Source organism: Adelges cooleyi, unplaced genomic scaffold (genome assembly GCF_023614345.1).
Source record: "Adelges cooleyi isolate 19-005CV unplaced genomic scaffold, UGA_ACOO_1.1 ACOO_flye_CR_arks_rails_tigmint_CR_PRNA_784, whole genome shotgun sequence".
Classification (NCBI taxonomy): Eukaryota; Metazoa; Arthropoda; class Insecta; order Hemiptera; family Adelgidae; genus Adelges; species Adelges cooleyi.
The window spans coordinates 523,561-541,273 of record NW_026096496.1 but is presented as its reverse complement, the minus strand read 5'-3'; positions in this window follow the sequence as shown (position 1 = coordinate 541,273).

Here is a 17,713-nt window from a genome sequence, read left to right as displayed (position 1 = left end):
ATAATTTAAATAATATAGTAAATATGTTTGGTCAATATTTCGGTTCAGTTTACTCAACTTCTGGTGACATTAGTAATGGACCATTCAATAAAATACAGTCTGAATGTATCGATCTAAGAAAGTGTACTCTTACAATCCCGGAAGTTTTCGATAGCCTTTGGAAAATACGCGCGAATACTACAGCTGGTCCAGATCAAATTCCTGAGTCTCTAAAGGGGGGCGTGTTGATGCCATTTATATAGACTTAAAACAAGCGTTTAATAGTGTTGACTATTCAATATTAATTAATAAGATGAGTTCAATGGGAATAGGAAATCCGATGATAAATTGGTTTTCATCATAGCTTAATGGTAGAAACATATAGTTAAGATCGGAAAATCAACCTCGTCTGTGATTGATGTTACATCAGGTGTGCCCCAGGGTGGGCATTTGTCTCCTCTTTTATTTATTGTATTTAAAAATGACCTTTGTAACGAGTTTAACCACTGTAAATCTTTGGTTATTGCCGACGATTTGAAGTTATATTTACAAATTCAATCACCTAGCGATTTTTGTAAACTACAGTCTGATTTAGACACATTTTACCATTGGTCGTTAAAAAACGGATTGCAAATTAATGAAAGTAAATGTTTTCAAATTACTTTTACTAGATCTAAAATTCAAAATTATCACCAGTATGTAATAAATTACTGCAATCTCATTGCTGTAAATCATGTTAAGGATGTTAAGGAGTTTTTCTATCTAGTGACTTATCTTTTACGAAACACATCACATATATTTGTAACAAAGCATCACGTACATTAGGATTTTTAAGGCGAAATTGTGATGAATTTCAAAATATTGCATGCTTAAAAACCTTATATATTGCACTTGTTCGTCTATCTTGGAATATGGATCTATTGTATGGTCTCCATATGTTGCTTGTGATATAAATAAAATTGAATCGTTAAAAAATCGATTTTTAGCTTTAGTATCTCACAAGTCAAATAATAGGGAAATTAAACATGATTATCTGCTTGATAATTTGAAAATGCAGTCCCTGTTATACAGAAGAAAATGCTTGGACGTAAACTGGATTTATAATTTGCTTAATAATAAAATTGACTGTCCAGAAATTTTTAATGAAATACCCATAAATGTTCCACAAGTAGTATCGCTTCGTTCTACTCCTATGTTTTATATCCTTACCCATGCACAAAATTACAGTAGCAATTCGCCGGTTAATCGCATGCTAAATTTATAAAATCACATTAAATGCTATTCTAATAAGAAATGTATTTTTTTAAACAATCTATTAACATATATACAAAATAGTGGGAACGGAAAGGTCACAGGTCCACAGATTTTATTATAACTGAAAGTGATAAAATCACTTTTAAATAAACGCTTCGATGCGAATCTGTGGGTAGTATATTCAAATCAGTTATAGCGATTTAAAAGATATCGTGGGAACAGCAATAATGTACTTAAAATTTAATATTTAGTCTTTTGGAGGGTGGATACGATAAGGGTTGATAGTCTGTCTATAAAAATATACCATCATAGTTACCGATATATTGTAATTAACAATGTAATGAAAATATTTTCATTACCTGTTGACTGTTGATTAACTCACACATAGCAACCTAGAAACTGACTACGGCCAAAGTGTAAATTTATCCTATTTTCGGGGTTTTTCCTTAATAAAAAAAAATTTTGACTACAGATTTTTGAGAAAATTGTAGATATTATAGTTCCATTTTAGATCTATTTTCGGTCTAATTTTTAGATCTAAATCTTTAAAACTTTAATTAAAAAAAGTGAAATAAAGAAAAAAAATCTATCCCTTCTAGGGGAAAGGATTTATGATATTTTTTTGTTTTGTTAATGTTTATCGATAGTACTATGTTTGAAGAACAATTCATATAAATTTGGAACTTTTTGGACTATTTTTAAAAAAGTTATAGAGCATCGTATTTTTAAGTAGACAAATTTATAAATTTTTCGGGTGTTTTTCTCAATTTTGATGGGGAAGGGGGGACTTTTTAAAATTTTTGGCCCCATAATGTACCTTCTAGGTATGATTTCTGATCTATAAAGTTGCTACACGAAGTAATCGGTTCAGCGGTTTACGAGATATCTTGAGTCCAGACACAAAAAAAAAAAATTAAAACATTGTAAAAACAATACCTTTTCAGCTCCGCACCGAAGCTAAAATTAATGGCATAAATTGAAAAAAAAAATTTTCATAATGTGACTACTACATTTTTTCCCCTGTGCCCTTCATATATCAAATCAATAATTTATATATACATAATATATATTATATACTTATATATGTATAATTAGTGATCCTGAATTTAATGGTATGGAATTAGACGACACCGACAGCGAGGCGGATGAAGACCAAGAGCGTCCGCTAAAAAGAAACCGACCTAATTCAAACTGTGTTCAGGAACTATGTTTCTGAATCATCTACTTTCAGTTCTTGAAAAAGTCTTGAAGATGATCCTAAATCTTTCCTTTTTGTTTCCACGGCCTAACCGACTATTGTTTCTGATTGCAGATAAGTTTTGGTGAAGCTCGTTATGAATTTATCAACAAAGCTCCCTCACACCCATCCTTCACAGTCGCATATTTATTACATCTCACACCTACCCTTAACAATCGTCTCAGAAATTTCCTCGAAATAAACAAGCGTCTTAACCAAAGGCAGTGCGGTTTTCGTAAGGGCCGATCAACGACGGACGCTGTAAATGCACTGAGGAGTATTGTGGAAACCAGCGGTTCAAAAAAGAAGACTGGCGTTCTCACACTAGACATAAAGAACGCGTTCAATTCGGCGCCGTGGTAAGAGATAATATACGCTATGGAAGACAAAGATATTCCCAGGTATCTCCTCTGCATCATATCCAGCTACCTAGATAATAGAACGCTTCTAGTTACTGCAGAAGGTAACACAAAGAGGGAGAAAATTTCCAGTGACGTCCCCCAGGGTTCCGTGCTAGGGCCGACACTCTGGAACATTCTATACGACGAACTATTACGTAGCAAATTACCAATGGGAGTGTCTTTCCTTGCTTTTGCAGACGATGTTGCACTAGTCGCAGTCGCCAAAGACACCATAGCGCTAGGTCAACTATTAACATCAGCTGCTGAAACTGTGAGGGAATGGCTTACGGATATCGGACTTCATCTCGCCATTCATAATTCTGAAGCTCTCGTCATTATAAATACAAAAACCCACAACAATATGACAATCAACATAGGAGGAGAGCAAATCGTAGCGGGCAAAACTATACAATATCTTGGGCTCCATATCGATTCGAAACTTAGTTTACCTAACATGCAAAAAATGTTTTAAACAAGTGATATATTTAATTTTTATAACATTTTTTTTTTCTTTCAAAAATGACGTTTTTAATATTTTATATAGAGAATTTGTATGACATAGGCCAGAAACTATGATATAATTTTTGTAGGATACAACTAGATAAACACATCTATCTTTGTTTTACTACTCATTAGATTTTCATTTAAGTTCATTAAATTCACAAAACAAAAATACTATGTTAGCGTAACACAACACGATACCAATCTTAATACAAAACATGACGATACCAACAATATTGTGAAATTAAAAAAGAAGCATAAAATTTAAAGTTTGTCAATGTACAATAGTTGGTTTATTTGCCTTATAATTATATTTAGGTTAGTTATAAAAAATGAAAGGTAACTCTTAATTTTTTTATTTCAGTACCTAGTATTGTTCAAGATTAGTCACAATATATTAACAAACCCGAAGTAACAATAGTTCATATAAAGTCAAAAGCAGGTGTTTAGTGCAATTAGGTTATTCTTTTTTTTTTTGTAAAATAAAACTAGATAATTAACTGATAATCTTTGTTATTGAAGCCTTATTTACTAAAAAAAAAAAATAGATAAGCGGGCTACAGCGGTTATATTTGCAAATAGTTGACAGCCATCGGATCGCCAACACAGCCGCAATCACCATCCGTTATGCATGTTACGTTTATTAATTATGAATAAATTAAAAATCCTGTATAATTTGTATACAGTACACTGTTTTTAATTTATTTGACAAACAGCAGGATTGACTTACCCTAATAAGTTTGTATATGTATTAATGTGAACTGATTAAGGGTACAACCTTTACATCGGTGTTTCCTAACTGGCGGTTCGCATATCATCGATGGTCCATAAGCTTCTTAGGTTGTCCGTAGTAAAAAGATTAATTCTAATTTTTTTTTTTTACTTAAAATTTAAAAAATAAATAAATTTCCATAGTAAAGTAATAGAACAAATAGTAGTTACTCCCAGATAATAAAAAATATGCAATGTAATAGTTGAATAGTCAGATAATACTAGTGTGAGTGTGTGGTAATATTAACTATTATTATCAGGACCCAAAATAGTGGTCCATATCCGATTGAAAGTTTATATAAGTGGTCCATACGCCTCAAAGATTGATTTATATGTTTGAGGAGCAATACTAACGGTTTTTCACGATTAGGCTTCACAAAGTAGGTATGTTTTTGTCACTTTAACACTACCCAACAAAACTTTTACTTTTAGTTGTCTTTAAACCTTAGCACTTAGATTAAACCATCTCGACTTTTGTTAATTTCAGTCAAAATATTCAGAGCTGAATTAAATTGGTTTCTCTTGCCGAGGACTACAATTCTGTCATCAACTGTTTACGATATTTTTTGGGCCTTCCAAAACCTTTTAGATCCAGTTTTGGCAAAGCGCTTGCGAGTAAAAGTGATCGAGGCCTTCAGACCGGCTTTACAGTAATGGTTTTTTTTTGCACTCGATATTTAATAATTCATAGCACTCAAAAACCACATTGAATTTACATTTGTATTAGGTTAGTTTCCAAAATGATATCATTTATATCAAAACAAGAGTAATTACTCTGAACATAACGCCAAATTTGTGGCAAAAATATACGTTCGCTTATGCCTAATAACCCGAAAAATGTATTTTACAAACATCAGTCAGGCTCTTTCGACCGGCAGTGTACCTTGTACACACATAAATTATTCATTTAAACTGTATGAATAAATATATTAACACTGTTGATTGTTGTAACTCGTATTATTTTTACTTATTGCACAAATATTGACTTACATATTGGATTTCACTTGTTTTCTGAATAGGTAAATCATGACTAGAACATAACAAATTTAAGAATTTAAATGATAAATGATATCATTCAAGATACGAACTCGATTGTTCAAGTAGTTACAGCGGTATCGTGATTAAACTTCGGTACGCGTCTGTGGTATGTGCTTATCAAATAGAATTAGGCGGGAAACTAAATAAATACATTTCAAACATACTTTTAACAAAAAAAGACAAAACCTTATGTTTTACAAGTTACAAAAAGTAACAACCTGCTTTAGCTGTCGTTTTCCATTTGTTTGGCTTGTGAATGTGTAAATATCTAACCGAGTATAATATTAATTATAAAAGTATAGTTATTAATTATAATTTGTAAAAATTGTATAGGTATGCAATGATTGCTCCGAAATATGTTTTGGAAGATATATCCACATATGTTGACTAAATCTGCCTAAAAACCGGAGTCAATTGCTTAATACTATGCTGTTTACTTACTTTCTTTCGCTCGTGAGTTATAACATTTAACCTATTACAAAAAAAAAATGCCTTTAATTTAGGTTCTAAAAGAAGTAATGTTTTGGCAAATCCTGAAAAATGTAATCAAGTTTGTATTCTGATTTTAATGTTGATTTATTCATTAAATACACAAATGTAGCGGGCGATGATATTTAATAGGGAAATTGAATAATAAAACTAACTCCAAAGTGAACTTTCGATTTTTATATTTATTAACACTTAGAAACTTTTTCACAATAAAATATTACATAGACTGGCGTGAACGTGCTGATACTCTGACTGACTAAATCCAATTCTGCTATCGGGAATGCTTATATGCTACTAAGGGTATTTTCTCGAGGTACTCCGACTTCGTATGTCATTCGGTAGGTGTGGCACCTCAATTTTTACTATAAATTTGAAAATTCTAGTAGGCAAATTAAAATTAAATTATTGCAAATCCAAACACAAACCAAATATAATTTTGGCCTTGTGTGTTGTGTGGCCTGCTAATGATTTCAGATAATGAAGCCTTAACTTAATTTAAAAAAAAAAAATCTAATAAAATAAAATACAATTATCCTTATTTTATGATTAATATTATGAATAATTATGATAGTACCTACTTTTCTCAATGAAAATTGAAAAGTTATGACTGACCTTTGTACTAGGTGTCTAGGTATCTTCTACTCAAAAGTCTCTAGGTATTGAAGAAAATATCTGTTAAGACACTTTGTTTAGTTTTTTAGGAGAAACATTAAAAAAAAGTAATAAATTTCCAATGTTATGATAATTCCTTCATATCAGTCATATAATTGACTAGAACTAGTATTAATAATAATAATACAAAATAAAATAAATATGTACTCCATATTTTAAACAATACACTTTTTTGATAATTAAAAAAATGTATATAAGCATTAAAAAAAGTAACAAATTAATAATAATACAAAACTTAACAAATATGTACTCCATATTTTAGACAATAAACTTTTTTGATAGTTAAGAAAATGTACCTATGCAATCATTAAAAACGAAACACATTTTTACATACCACTTTCAGAAGAAGAACTTTTTTCTTCCTCACAAGAGTCGGAATCTACATAGGGAATTTCACTTTCTATTTCAGTATCAGATTCTGATGTTATAGATCCACCTTCACTTGATACTACTTCATTAGTTTCTGCCCGAACACTCATTGAATCTTCATTATCACTGTGCATTGTGTTCGAAATAGAATACTTAGATTTTGGTTCACAACGTTTAATTTTCCAATTGTATGACAAGTAAGTGAGTTTACCAGCTCTTTCAGTAGTAAGCCTATTTCTTCTTTTATTATGTATCCATGAAAAAGTACTGAAACTACGTTCTGTGGCTGCTGATGTACATGGCGCTGCCAATATTTTTAATGCTATTTTTGCTAATGATGTAATATTGTAATGTCCTTCTCTTGTTCCTAATAGAATCCTTCTCTTTAATTTTATTGCATCCCATGGCATTTCAAATCCTGATCCATATAACATCCTCAATTCTCGTTCAGTTCCTATTATTACTGCTACTATCTCTTTCCTTTTGAGCGCTGGTTGCACTATTTGAATCTCTTTATTTTTTGTTTTTCTCGCCTCTGTTTCTTTGTTTTGTAAATATTATTAATATTAGTTTTATATACTACAATTAATTTATGTTTATATTAATTTTCACTGCATTGTAATTTATATCACAGATTGTATATTTTTAATCGTTGAGCCGTCATTGCAAATAAAGGCTAATTAAAAAAAAAACATTTTTTTCTATTTTCCCGACAGAAAATAAATTAACTCTTAAATTAGGTACGTAGATTACATTTTTGATAGTGCAGTTACTTTTTTGGCCATTTAATACACTTATCGCACATACATCTCCAACTATTTTTCCAACTAGTTCTTTGCCAGCTTTAGCTACTCTGATTTTGATTGGTTCTTGTAAGAATTTGATGTTTGTTAAACATGATTGATCACTAATTAAGTGATCAGACGCACCTGAATCAAGATAGATAGTTATATTATCATGATCACTAACTGATTGAACGCTTTGAGCATTGTTACATATAAACACAACCCCATCGTCATCAGTGTACTCCTCCATCATTTTAGCTTGACATTTGTACCACGTTTTCTTCTTTAGATGAGCTCTTATTTTAGGACATTGGTAGCGTTTATGTCCAGTCTCATCACATTCATAACATTTTATTATTGTACCAAAGGCTGAATTACTGTCTACTTTTAACATGATCAGAGTTCATACGTATACAACAAAACATAATTAACTAACAATTACAATAATGCATGGTAGAAGTTAAAAAAAACATTCTTATCCACACATTAAAACAAGCTAATAATGACAGAAACAACAGAGTAGTAATAACAACATATGATAACAAGTCTGGCTAAGGAAAAATTGTATGGCCCTACTTCACTTTGTTGGATTCCATTCTTTGCAAAAAGCTTCTCTTAACCCACCAGTAAAAAGTCTACTAAGATCTAAGTTACCAACTCCAACAAAACGATACCGATCTGAAGAAATGTAAACTGCAACAATTACTAGCCATAGCTAAAAATCCCTTTGATTGACAAACTTACTATAGGTATAAAAGTTTAAAATATTAATTGATAATATTAGCCTAATTCTTTTATTTTCTAATAGGTAAGATGAGTAAAAAAATTGTATTTGATGATATTAATTCCGTTGAAAATAGTTTTGTTCATGAAGAAACTTAACGAGCATAGTAATTGACATAGATATGTCTTATGGCTAGGGGTCATGCTGAAAATTTGTATGTCACGTTTTGTGTCACAGTGCTGATGTCATTATGAATTATGGATGTGAATTAATAGAGATAAGATATAAGAGATACTAGATTGCAGGTTATATCCATGTATTGATGTATCTGCATGAATGTGGATACTCTTAACTTTTTATTTAAATACTGTTGCCCTATGCCCATTATAACTATATTTTAATATTTTGCAGTTACTGATTTATTAAGTACATGTACATTAACGTACATGGGTTTTAAAGTTAATTTGTGAAAGGAGGGTAGGGGAATCAATTTTTCCTGACAGAAGACATTTAAGGAACGATAAATCAGCTGCGTGCCTACGATCAGACAAGAAAAGAAGGTTAAGAATGTTTTTGATAGGAGATTAATCGTGAGGAAGACAGGGAATACGAAGACGAAATGTTGCCACTCGTATAAAACGCCTCTGGACTCGTTCTATCATATCTCTGGCCCCCGATGAAGCAGCGTTCTAGGGGACAGAACTATACTCGAGAATGGGACGTACGAGAGCACAGTATAGATATAGATATAGATTTAATCTCTTCGATATGCTGCTTGTGGAAACAAAGTGTTCGAGTGAGGGTAATGCCCAAGTCACGAACCGAGTCATCAAAATTTTGATTTTGTTACTTTATCAGATATAAAAGTAGTACACTTTGTTACAAGCTGTGTCTTGGATTATATTTCATGATTGATCCAATCATCTGAACTAGGGTTGCCATTCGTTCCGATTTCGCTGGAACACTACCGGTTTTCAGCACTAAGTTCCGGTATCTTCTAAATCCCGACAAATCTACAAATGAGTCCCGAGTTTTATTGTAGTTGGTGGCCTATTACGTCTATTTTTATGGTACAAGTGTCCTGTATAGTATTATAGAATATGATTATTTATATATATATATCCGCAAATAATGAAATCATATTTTAAAGACAAATCGTCTAATTTGTGGCTTAAGTTTTGACAGAGCCAATTGAGCACCTTTTATATATACATTCAAATGATTGAAAATCAAAAGTTGTGTGCAGTAGAACTCATATCAATAATGGAAAAATTAAGCAATAAAGGGATAATTTTTTTTTAACAAGTGATATTGAGGCGTTACTTCTTATTCTAATAGAAAACGGTATAATAATAAAAAGTGAGTTTAAAGAAATATGTTCAAGATTTTTATCATTTTTGTATCAGTGATATAACTGGACTGCTTCGAAGTTAGTATATACTACACTCATTTATTATTTATTTAAGTTTTTTATAATCAAAACAAATATTTGTGGTGAAAGGGATATAACTGGCAATGTCCCGTGGTTATAATTTTAAATAAATGTCAACCCTAATCTGAACTATCCATAAAAATTAAATAAAAACACACACATGCTGTAATCAATTTTGCACATTTTGTTTCGTCATACACATCATGAAACCCAAAAAATATATTTTTCATTTCAATTTAATTAATAATTTAAATATGTTACCTAAGTCGACAAAATCTCCCAACTAATTTTCCAAAACTTTGTTCAATTACTATCCGATTGGAGCTTAATTTATAATTAAAATGCTTTTATAAACGAGTTAAAAGACCATTATCCCTAAATGGAGTCATTAGACAGTGCAACAATGGATATGCACATTTGCCAAGGATGTGCATATCTTTAGGGGAAAGATTTAATGAGTTGGTAATTAGTTGGTCACCAACTGAGCTGCTTTTAAAAACATGTGCATTATGTGCATATCTAACCCAATCATTAAATATGTTTATATTAAGTAGTTGTAGTACCTATGCAATTAATAATTTGAAATGAGTAGCTATGATTTCATTACAATTGTATAAAATAATGAAAACCAAACAAAAATAATTACTTTAACAGTGCTCCTACTCGCGCAAAAGTGACTTTTGAAATCACACTCTCTTAATTGAGAAACAACAGATTCGACATATAATGGATTTTTGAATATTTTTCCATTCAAAATTGAATAGCATTCATTGTCATAACTTCATTATCATTCAAGCATTCTTGCTTTATGTAAAAATTAAATTTAAATTTTTGATCTTTGAACGACAAAATTGGACAATATTCCTGAAATGAAGAACATTTCAGTATTTATACATAAAAATGTGCATTTTCAACAAGTATTATTATTATACTATTAGAAATATGGACAATTTTCATCAGCTCAAGTTATATACTAAGTTGTAAACTGTTCTTTTTATTGCGATCATATTTTATTATAAAGGTACACTTATGATGTAGCAACATTTCGATTGCAAACAATTCCATAATGAAGTTTAATGCATCAGCTTTGATCACGAACAAAATGATTTTAACTAATGTAGTAAAAATGTAGTTACATTATTACTGTTATCGTTATGAGACGTCTTATTGCTAAAAGTGATAAAAATGTAATCGGAACGTCGGAACGCTCTCATTGAGAATCCAACATAATATCCGTCCAAACCGAGTAGGTACGTTTTCAATTGCATAATATCGTTATTCGCATGTCGACGAGCGGATTTCCATGCCCGTCGGTGAACGTGCGAGATTTCCGTTGTTTATAATGATCGTTTTTGTGGTTATTTGGTTTACCGTCTGTTCGGTTAATTCGAATGCGTGTAGAATATAATCGGTAAACGCATTTGTTGTAGTTTAAAACGTGCATATCGCACATTGGTATATCACCAATGCACGGCGAGTACGTCCGTTATCAATCAATGATAACTTCGACGGCCTCATTGACATTCGAATGTTTTTTGTGTACTTAAGCCTTTGGCTAATACATTTTTGAGTAATCGCCGTTGTACACAATTGTTATGAAAAAAAAAAACTGACCGATTAACGGTATCCGACACGGTCCAGTGAGATCTGCTCGTGACACGGTAATTTGAGTTTACACTTGTTCTGCGTTTGACAAGTTCATTATAAATGTTAAAAAACCTAATATACGTCCGACTCTTGTTTCGTATGTTGTAATACATTTTAGCGAGTGACTTAATATAATACGCAGTAACCAGATACTAGTCGAGGTGTAGGTTGTAACTTACGGCCATACGGCCTATGAGGTGCCTTATTCATATTATCAGGCTGTTTACGATTAATGGACAAATTAAAAAATAGTATAGTTTACAATGTAAGCTTTGTCTTAATTATATACCTATGGTATGTGGTATTATAATAGGTAGCGATGCACGGTCAAGTCATACTCCTGGCGATTTGTTCAGTCTCAAAATTTTGTTGCTTTTTGCTGATAATATTTCGATTCTAAAACATCTTAATAGGATAAGTATCTAATACTATTATAGAAAAATATATTCAACTTTAGACTTGAACACCTGCCGCCTCTTAATTATATATTTTTGTCGTACACATATTCAATTTCATTGGTACATTGTTAAGGTGATGTCGGCATGTGACAGACAAAATGTGCTATGACCGGTGAACCAGTTTACAAAATATTTTTGAATCAGTTACATATAAAATGTATACATAAATAAGTTTATTAAAATAATATAAAAGTGGACGGACTCCTCTCTAAGTGAGTTGCCAACTAGACACAGTTCACTATTCAGTACATTGTATATCGTTTTTTTTTTTTTTTTTTAATATACATTTTAATCAATTTTAAGGTTTGTTACTATGTAATCATTTTTAAGAATGCATTTTATTATAAGATTTAATAATAAAAAAATGGTTATTTTCAATATCAAAATATTTAGTAAAGTTTATTCATAGACATATGTCTTACTATGGATATTATTGTCATTTACTATTAGGTTTGTATATGTGTCCCGGTTATGAAATGGGAATTCAAATTATCTGCTGTATTTAAGTTTTTTTCAGTAGTAGTTGTAGTACTATAATAATAATTTGACTCAATGTTGAGTTAATCTTGTATTTCAGGATGAACACAATAGGATTTAATTTTTTTTTTGCAAAATATATGTATTTTGTTTAATGTATAAGAGCAAAGCTTGCCTGTCTGCTCATTTGTTAATTCATTTTTTTTCTCTAGTATGTATTAATGAATATGTGCTAAATGACTGCTCAGTAAAGGCTGAGGATGAATCTGATAATGATAATAATATAGCAGATGCAATTTTGCTAAGGCTGGTACTACCACAAATTACCTTCTACCATTTTAAAGGAATTGTTTTTTCCATATCCAGTGACCAAACAAAGGACTTATTCCATAGACCAACGCGAGTTCTGTATTGGGCCAATTCATCCATAATGTGATGATTTTTTCTGGTATTAATGATTTTGCAATAAGAATAATATATTCCACTCCTACATCATTTTTTGATTCCAAATTTATTCTTTGATACTTTGGATCAAGTTAATATCATCAGAATCAATCAAATAGTTTATGTTGGGTAGCTTGCTGGTAAAATTGAATTAATATTTAGAATAGCATAAAAAACATTTCTACTATAGGGTTTATCAGATTCCAGTTTTGTTATCAGTTCAGAAATTGGCTTTATTATGGAAGTACTTGTTATATTTTTTCTAGAATAATAATTTTTAAATCAACCAGCTTAGCATATAATTTATCTTCCAACCAAGATAATTTTGTGTATATTAATTTGTTTAGTCTGATGGTATAAAATGAATCAAGCGTTGAATGGTGACTCAATTTTTTAAGCGTTAAAAAATGTGCAACGTAAATTTTTGTTGAGGTAAATAGATAAATTTACGTTACCGTAAAAAAATGTACTCGGTAATTTTATCACTCTCATCTCTAGCCTAACATAGGCACGATACTGTGTCAACATATAATATAGCATATATGTTTAGTATAGAATGTAATAAAATTAATATAGGACTATCCACATCTTTCTTTCTTGGTTTATATTATTATTATTTTGAGTATGATTTTCTTCGGGAGTAAGATAAGATTTGGATATTAAGTTCATAATTTCTGGATGCAATAAATACAATGAGCAGCTTCTTCACATTTATGTCCTGCTCTTATAGTTAATATGGAATCTAGTAACTTTGGGCCCAAATGATTCCTTAATTTTGTTTTCACTACTTCCATCGGACTGAACAGTCTTTTAGCGTCTGCGATGACCATATTAAGAACAAAATTCTTAAGGCTAATGATGTATAATGATGTTACTTCATTATATGGATTTAAACCACTTGAATCAGTATATTCTGTAATTTCTTTAAAAAATGTTTTTGTATTCGATTTTTCGGTTCATATAACATTGGTTAAATTTTGCTAATGAACATTTACTTTGTCAATTGTATGAACGACTAGCTTCAATAGTTCCAGTAATGGCGTTAGTGGCTCCTTTATTAATTTTAAAGCATTTTTATAGATATCACTGATACTTTTTTAAATATATCAATATTTTTTGGTAACCGTTCAGTTCGTGCAGTTTTTCGCATTTCATTTTTTTAGTATTGTTATTGACTTACTCTTTTAGAGTCATTTGGTGAGTTCATCCAAGTTCTTCAATATTTCCGTGGGTATATCATCTATACCAGTTGCCTTTTTGTTTGTTAGTGTATTCAGTGAAAAATCAAATTCAGTTCTTATCAAGGAAGGTCCTTTGAAATCAGGGTCAACATCCTCCTCATGTTCTAAATAGTTCCATTCATCAATAATCTCTTCTCCTTGGTACAGCTCTTCTATATATTCCTTCCATCGTCCAGCTACCTTTTCATTTTCAAATAATAAGTTCCCATGTTTGTCTCTGACAATATTACTTTTTGTCCTGGGTTTATATTCTAAACTTTATTCGATTATAAGCTTTGTCTGTATTGTTTTTGGTCAAAAAGTATTCAATTTCTTTGCAATTCTCCTGCAACCATAGGTCCTTTGCTTTCCGGCATTGGTTTGTGATTTCATTCTTAATCTTTTTGTATTCAACATGATCTACGGCCCTTAGTTTATTCCTCTGCCTAATTAATTCCAGTATTTGTGATTCATCCATGGTTTTCTTGGCTCAAGAATGTTCTTGCCAATTATTTCCTCGCAAGTTGCGTTAATGTCGTTTTCCATGTTCTCCCAGGTTGTTGATTCCTTTTTACTATTTATTTTTCCCAAGGTCGATTGGAAATCTGTTATTACTCTTTCGTTTTTGAGTTTCTCCAAACACCAATTCTTCTTTCTGATTAGTATTATTTTCTTAAATCTAATATTGCACACCGCTTTGACTAGAATGTGGTCACTATCTATTTGGTTTCCAGGGTATGAGTGACTAGATCGTATTTGGTTCCTATATTTCTTTTTGACTAGAATGTAATCGATCTGATGTCTGCCCCTATCTCCAGGAGCGTTCCATGTTTACCTTCTCCTTTTCGGAACTTCATACATCGTGTTGGTGATTATCATCTCGAATTGCTCGCAGAACTCTATCAGTTTTTCTCCTCTCTCGTTTTTGTTACCCAAACCAAAATTACCAATGCATTCATGCCCTGTCGTTTTACTTCCGACTGAGGCATTAAATCACCCATTACAAATACATTTGATTTATTGTCCGTTATTCTTAGCAACTCTTCAAGTTGTTCATACATCATATTGATTTCCATCTCGTTGCAGCTTGTTGTTGGAAAATACACTTATATAATGTACATATCTGTAGGTTGAGCTTGTAGCTTGATCATAATGATCTTTTCATTCACGTGGAAAGTGTTGAGGACATTGTTTTTTCATTTACCTCCCAGGATAATCGCTACACCTTTACTGCCTCTTTCCTCGCACCCACTATGAATTATTCTCAAGTCATTTTTGATGTAATCACCGTTTCCTGGCCATCTTGTTTCTGAGATGGCTAAAATATCCAACTCGCCATGTATCATATAAAAAAAAAATACACAATGTTTAATTGTTTGACATATTATCGAAATATATTTAGAAACACATTTACAGCTTATTTAAAAAAGGTAAACAAACTAACAGGTGACTTAATGCTAATAAGTCATTATTTAAATTTTTTAAAAAACTTCATAAACATATTTCCAAACTTAGATACACTGCAAATATTTCACGTCAACTAATTAAAACTGTGCACAAATTTTTTTTCTAAGGTATATAACACAATATAGCTTACATTACACAATTCGAAATAAAATTCATAATTCATGTGTTATATATTTACCTTATCTTCAAATAAAATAAAACACAGCACACGTGTTAAAATTAAATAAATAAATATTAATACACATTTAATACAACTTTTGTGTTTATATCATTGGTTTTGTAAAAAAACTTTAGTTTACATAAATGAAGCGCTGTTGATCCTGGCGCGTTGTTAGGCTTTTTGTAGGTTATAATTATAAAATTAAATACAGTGCAATGCAAGATTAATTTTAATTTTATTATATTTTTAATTAATGTGTCTTGTATTAAATGGGATAATTATAAAATTCGAAAAACTGAAAATCTTCATATTTGTGTTTGGTAAGAAGAATTGAAGGTACTGTTTTTAGAGTTGACTGAAAACCCGTGTGTTTTATGGTATAATGGTGATATTGTGGATTTGTAGGAAAATGGCCACTTAAAACACTTAGTGCAGAGGTTCCCAGACTGTGCGTTGCGGAGTCTTTACAGGGGCGCTGCGACTACACGGAACATTATCTGCTCTAAAAATAAATGACAGGCGAACCCAAATGATGGCGGCGACGACAATGATTACGATTAAATCAATTGAGATAAAACTAAATGTAACATAATGCGATTACGAAATATAAACCAAATAATGTACAACGACCACTCGAAGTTGATCAACGACCGTCAGTATCGGCTCCGTTGTTTCCGTATTTATATAAAGCACCATTTAGAAACGCAACACCAGTACAATATTGGTAAACCCCGTGATTTCTTTGTTAGGAAGTTGAAAGAACTGAAACAGGACAAAAGTGTGTTTTCTAAAAATGCGTCAATAACAAACAATGCTTTGATTGCATCATTTAATGTGTAGAAGCCCCATACTATTGCAGAAGAACTTATCCTACAAGCTGCTATAGATATGGTCAATATTACAGTTGGTGAATCTGCTGGAAAATTACTTTCAAATGTGCCTTTGTCCAATAACACAATCAGTCGCAGAAGAGATCGTATAGCAAAGTAACTCGATGAACAATTAATTGAAAAAATAAAAGGAAAGGTATTTGGGTTGCAGCTGGATGAGGCTACAGATAATAATAAGGATGCTCATTTGATATGCTATGTTCAATTCATAGATGGTAATGACATTGTAGAAGATCTACTCTTTTGTAAAAGTATTACTGCAAGTGCGAAGGCTCAGGACTTGTTCGAGGTCCTTGATAATTTTATGTCTGAAAATATTTTAGATTGGACTATGTGCATTGGTGTCTGTACTAACGGCGCTCGTTCCATGTCTGGTTGTTATGATGGATTGCAGGCATTAAATCAAACCAAAGCACCTGATGCACGTGGACCCATTGTGTTATTCATATGGAAGCGCTTGCGTCAAAATATCTGAGTCCTAAGTCTTCAACACCAGAGTCCCTTACTTCGATTGGGCCTATGGAACTTGAGTGAGGAGATGGTGTACCAGAATAGTTGGTGTCCACAGACAACGCCGGTGACACTGGAAATCTTGCTGATGGCCGCTTCACTAAAGTGTTATGGGATGTAACTTTAATGGAATGGGAATGCTTGGGAAATTATTACAACTACAGTTACATTGTTTTGCTACCTTATGCGTTCGATATATGTAAATACATTGAAGCATTTTGCCCATTTTATCAAATTTTGCAGTTTGGTCATTGTTCTAGCTGGGCGGCGATATGGGTAGCGTCCAGTATTACATGGACAGCCATCCATGATTCTTCAAAAATGGCTTAGGATTTGGCATTGTTAGATCTGCTCCTAAACACTTAGCCATAGAAAAATTTGATGCAGATCCATCAAAATTTAAAGTTTTAACTTGAACTCCAGTTTGATTAACAAATCCAATACATAAATTAATAAAATTGGCTTTTTAAGTTACCCCTATGTCGTTAATGATGAGAAAATAGCCAACTGGTACTTTTCAATTTGAATTTATGTCGACAAGCATAAAAACAAGTGCTTGGGTGGCTTTTGGTAAGCTGTCGCAATTATCAGTATGTAAGTTCCATAATTTACATATCCTGATAACCTATTCCCTTTAAAACTAATGCCTTCCTTTATGTAAATTTCAACTCTTAATAGTGCACACACAAGATTTTTTCCTTTACTTTCTATTTCCTTTTGTTTTATTTCTACAGCTTTTAACGATTCTGTGGTAAGACTGGGTGTGCCATCAATTGATGAATACCATT